Genomic DNA, 6,000 nt, shown 5'->3' with positions numbered 1-6,000 from the left:
CTCAACTTGACTATTGGACTTGTTGTACTCTTATTGAATTGCATTAACATATTCCAATTTTGATATTTATAAAGTGTTTGAAAAATGGAAAACTTAATCTGCATGTTTTCTGTTTTGTTCTGAGGGCACGGAGTGCCAAATATATTATTTTGTTCACTTAATCATGCAGGTTATGATTTTTTGGTTTTATACAAATGCAGCTGTTATGCTGCCCAATTTTCTAAAATAAAAAAGGAATATGTTTATTTCTTTTCATGTTTACTTGCATTTGGTTATATCGATGAGAGCCATAGTGATCATGATTTGTGCATGTTGTCGTTTCACGACCTAGTCTCTGTGTCATTATAGGCAGATCAGGTGTCCACTCACCTGTAGATGTAAAGACCTAGCATCTGTATACAGGAAGTTTTCTAATCCTCCCCATTGTGGTGGTTATCAGATCCGGCTACCCAGTTTAGGATGTCGGATTTTCTATGGTGGGTATCGGGAACTAGGGGTCTAGTGGACTGGGTGATGTGTACTGGTAGCTATGATCTTATGATTATTTATGGTTTGTCTCTATTTTGGTTTATACATGATGATGTATGTTTTGTTTTAAAAAGCTAACCATGCAGGGGTTTTCATTGAACTTTTGAGTCCTATGTTATTAGTTGCTTTCCTACTGGGCTTTATAAGCTCACCCCCTATATCTCTCCCATTCCAGGATCCTAGTGATGCAAAATCGTGGATAAGGTGAATTATCGCTGAAGCTAATGTGTTTAGAGCCCTAGTCCTATCTTTTGAACATTATGTATTTAATTTGGAACCTATTGGTCTGTTTATCTAAGGTCGTAGCTATGTAAAAGTTAGAAATGAGGAATGGTGGATGCTAAGTATTATTTTGGGGTTGTATGACTTATTAAATTTAACTGTTTGGTGACTACATAACTGTGGGGATATATTTGTTCTATGTATTAAGATAAATGATCCTACTTTTATCCGTAATATTTTCATATATAATTATAGGAGTTATTCCATTGTTTTGACTTATAATTATAGTAATATTTAATATAAATTAAATGATCATTTATAAAGACTATTTTCCACTGAGGGTCAAAGTTTGACCTTTGACCACCCATGTTATGGATATTACAACTCTGCCACAGCCTAGGGCTCGGGTTGTGACACAAACTGTAAATAATAAAAAAAAATACACTTTTTATGTCGTTCACTAGTTAAATCCAGCTAATCCACTAGTCAAAGTTATTGTTGTACTTTCTCAAGGAAACTATCTGATATAAGTTCTCCAGAGTTTCAGTATACAAAAATGTCGTCCCTTTTACTATTCATTCCCTCTCTACTTATACGGGAAAAATGGACAGGTTCAGGTAAATTACAAAAATGGACAACTGCCCATTATTACATAAATCATATTAAGTTCTTAATTGATTAAATTTATTATGCAAAATCGCAATAATCCCTCTACGGACATATATTCCAGATCTTAAGGGATCCAGATCTTAAGTGATTCGTATTGCACGAGCTAAGTTTAGGTGATCTCGGGATCTACTTTGTAGTGTCCAAGAACTTTACTTAGCTAGTTAGATAGTAGTATTATAGTATTTATAGTACTATCTTTGTAACTGTGGATTTTTGGTTCAGACTGGGAATTATTTGGGCACTCATAGTAGTACTTATAGATTTTCTAAGTTTAACCTATAGTTTAAGAATATTAATTTTAACCTAAGGTTTGATTAATATGACTGATATTAAGGATAATATTTATTATACTATAAGGTTTAGATAAGAACCAATAGGATTTTAAGCACATGTTATGAATGGGTGATTAAGGATTAAGTATTTTGAGGAATAAATTTAATAAGGGATAAAGGTTGAATGCTATAAGGTCAGTCAGTAGCTTTGAATACGTTGAGGGCTTAGTCAAGGCTGTTTACTCCATTCAAACTTAGCTAAAAATGTGTAATTTCGTGTTTAAATAATCAGCGTGTGCCGATATATCGCAGCTATAGGGGGCGATATATCGCAACACGTAGATACGAAAAACACGAGACGATGCACGACAGCCTCAGGCATACTGGCCCAGGCGATATATCGCCTCCTTCAGTATATTTCAAAAGTTTTTGAATTCTTTTTCCTTTCAGCCATTCAACCTCTTGATAAGTCCAGCACCTTTTTGAACGAGTCTTCAGCCTCTGCTGAACGATTATTCAAATTATTTTAACCTAAAAAGCTATTATTTTTATTCAAGTAAAATTAAGATCCTTTCATTCCTAAACTCTATAAATAGAACCTAGTACCCAGCCATTATTCATCTTTTGCTCTAAGTTCAGAGGCTGCAAGTGCTAAGTGAGTGTGAGAGTGTAAACACCTGGGTTGGGGAATCATAAGCTTGATAATCATAAGCTTATCAAACACTTTGGGAAGTAAGGTTCTATAGTATTTCGGTTCGAGGTTTAGATTGGTCTACAAGTCTTCAAGGTATTTCGACACTCTAGTTCATTGGTTTTATGTTATTCTCTTTCTCATAGTCTTCTACTCAGTCTTCTAACCTTATTCTTATTTTGGTTAGGAAATCTAAGAACTTGCACATAAGTTTTTGGTAAGTATGTTTCTGAAAGGTTTAGTCATTCCATTCCATCATTTTTTTTCATTACTTTTTCTTCAATCTACTCACCCTGTTATATATGGTTTTAGGAGTGTTCCAAAAGTCCCAACGCTGTCCTCTTATCCCGGTAACTTTGGTAAGGAAAATAGGATAGAAATGCATATGTTATATGTTCCATATGTTATCTTATGTTTCTTATGTTATGATAAGTGTTATGATATGTATGTTTGTAGGCTTGGGCATATGACCCATATGACTAACAAGACCCCAAATAGATTATGGGCATATGACCTACTTAGCTAGTAGGACCCCACTAATCTCATGGGCATATGACTTGTTTAGTCTATGGGACCCCAAGTAATAATGGCCATTATAGTATGTGTATGATATAAAAGTGTTATGTTATGTTTTTATGTTTCTTATGAAATTTATGTATATGAACTATGTGTTAGATTTTTCCTTGCTGGGCATTAGGCTCATTCCTTTTTGTTTATATGTGCAGGAAAATAGCTATAGTGGCGGTAAGATTTGTGGATGCTTGGGGAATGTGTATCAGCGGTGAATGGAGTCAAGGAGTTGAGAGTTCGATTTTTGAGGATGTAGTCTTTTTTTATGGTCTTTATATGTATTTTCCACACTTATATGTAATTCCTTTTTATTATTTTAAATTATGTTTTGTTTTTAAGACAATGGGATCCCATATCCTACTTATTTTATGAAAGTAACTCTTATTTCTACAAGTTTCCAATAAAGTTATGGTATTTTCGCAAATGTAAGTTTTATTAAGGATTTGTATGTATTGTTTTGTTAATGGTCCAAAAGTCTAGAGTAGTGGGTCATTACAGTTGCTATCAAAGCAACAGTTCCTTCACATGAAGTTCTCCTCGATACACACACTCAAAAGCTCCGAATCTGACCGCCAAGTAAGTATTTAAGTTATGATTATTTTGCTTATGTGTATAGCTAACAACATTAGTCTTTATGTTTTCAGTTAAGTATGAACGGAGCTTTAACCTACCAAGATATCCGAGCCATTAAGGCCTTAAAAAGAATAAGGGAGCCAAGAAACCCTGTAGGAGCACTAGAAAGGATCACTTGAAGATTGCTCTTGTTCCACCAAGAAATAGGTCACCTTCAAGAGTCTAAGCAAATAATGTTAAGATCAACGGAACAATATGTATTAATCATTAGGCTATTTAAAGATTTCCATCCTGTAATAGCAGCCTTAGAAGAAATATGGGAAAACATGAATGATGAGGATGAACTACCATTAGCAATGCGTTATTACTTCCTCTTAGTTAGGTTCACTGTAAAATTCGAGTTTCAGTTCACAAATGAGCAAAAACATAGGATTCTCACAAACCTTCCTAGAGGACATTTTGATGCTCATGACAATGATGATTATGAGGAGATAGATGACGATATGCTAGATGAGGGATCAGATGTAGAAGATCCCGATTTTTAGATTAATAGTTTTTATTGTTTGTTTTATTTACTTATTTTATGATTGTAATAAGTGAAAAATCTTTTTTTTCAAATGAATAACATGCTATTTTATTACCATGTATGAGTTTGATTTTATTTTTGCAATCATAATAAGTAATAAATAGAATGAATAATGACTAAGTTCGGTGAGGGCGGATACAAATCAATGAACCAAGTTTCCTTATTGAGAGTTAGGGGGCCATAGTAGTGGGAACGATTTTACTGATCCCAGCCCTCCCTCAATGTGGTTAACTTTGGAACAAAAATAAGTTTCGAGCCTGAGAATTAAGTCATATAGGATGATTAGAAACAGACTTAGAAAATAAAGATGACTTGTTTTTCTAAGTATATAAACCCACTCTAAATAATAAATAAAGACTTATATAACTTTTCATAAGAAGTCATAATAAATAGGTTCGATATATGTTTGTTTTAGAATAAGTTTTTGCCTTAGAGCCTATTAGGTAAAGTTCTAACATGTTTCTTTCAACTGTTAGAACTCTGCTACGATGTCGCTCCGAAGATCTGCACGCACCAACAGAAATGCCTCCAACGATGTTCCAGCGACCAATGAAGTCCCTCCAGTTCGTCGAAGGGGAGTGCGTGCTACTGCCCACCGCAATGCGCCAGCAAAGCCAGCTGACAACACTGCGGAGATTGCCAGACTGCGACAGCAAGTCGAGGAACTTTTGCAGCAACAACACCAACAGGCTCAATCTCAGCCTCCGCCACAGCCGCAGCCACAGCAAATGGCCCCAGCACCCCAACAAAGTGGTCCATATGGGGGATGGCCAATGACGAATTATACGCCGTATCCAGTACAGCACATGGACCCAATGTATGAGAGGTTCCGCAAGCAGCACGCTCCAAACTTCGAAGGGACTACAGACCCCTTTGAGGCAGAAGAGTGGCTAAGGAACGTGGAACCGATTCTTACACACATGAATCTCAGCAATGCGGACCGCATATCCTGCGTCTCGTCCTAGCTCAAGAAGGATGCCAGGATATGGTGGGACTTGGTCCAGCAATCCCATGATGTCGCCACCATGACATGGACCCGATTTGTGGAGCTGTTCCACAAAAAGTACTACAACTCAGCTGTACTCGCTTCAAGAGTTGAGGAGTTTGCCAACTTGAAGCAAGGCAATTTATCAATGGCGGAATATGCTCGTCAGTTTGACCGCTTAGCCAAGTTCGCCTCTGAGATGGTTCAAAACGATTTTCTGAGGGTGAAAAAGTTTGTTAGAGGACTTCAACCGAAGATCGAGATAGGGGTTAAGCTAGCAATCCCGGGGAACACTACATATGCTGACGTTCTTGAGACGGTAATCAAAGTAGAAAGGTTGCAGGCCAATGTAAGCAAAGAGGAAGCCAGTAAGCCTGAACCTAGACAGCAGAGCCAACCTCAGGCTAGTCGGAACAACAACAACCATAACGGCAACAATCAATCCAGCAACAACGGTAACGGCCAGAAAAGACGGCATCCGGATAACAAGAAGTTCGACAGCGATAAGAAGGCACGTATGAATAATGGGGGAAATAGGCCGGGCTATGTGGAATACCCGCCATGTACTAAGTGTCAGAAGAAGCATCCTGGAGAATGCCGCGCCAACACCAAGGAGTGTTTCAATTATGGTCAAGAAGGGCATCGTGAAAGAGACTGTCCTCAGCAAAAGCCAGAAGGGAAGAAGGACGAAAAGATGGTTCCTGCTAGGGTTTTTGCTTTAACCCAAGGAGAGGCTGATGCTAGCAACAAGGTGGTCACAGGTCAGGTTTCTATCCTCAATAACTTATGTCATGTATTATTTGATTAGGGAACCACTCACTCGTATAACTCGTTAGGAATGATAGAAAAACTAGACAAACCTAGTGAAAGATTTAGAACTAGGTTTGTAACCAAGTTGCCTTCG

The sequence above is a fragment of the Humulus lupulus genome, chromosome 7, assembly GCF_963169125.1.
Source record: "Humulus lupulus chromosome 7, drHumLupu1.1, whole genome shotgun sequence".
In the NCBI taxonomy this organism is placed as follows: Eukaryota; Viridiplantae; Streptophyta; class Magnoliopsida; order Rosales; family Cannabaceae; genus Humulus; species Humulus lupulus.
This window is presented reverse-complemented; position numbering follows the sequence as displayed.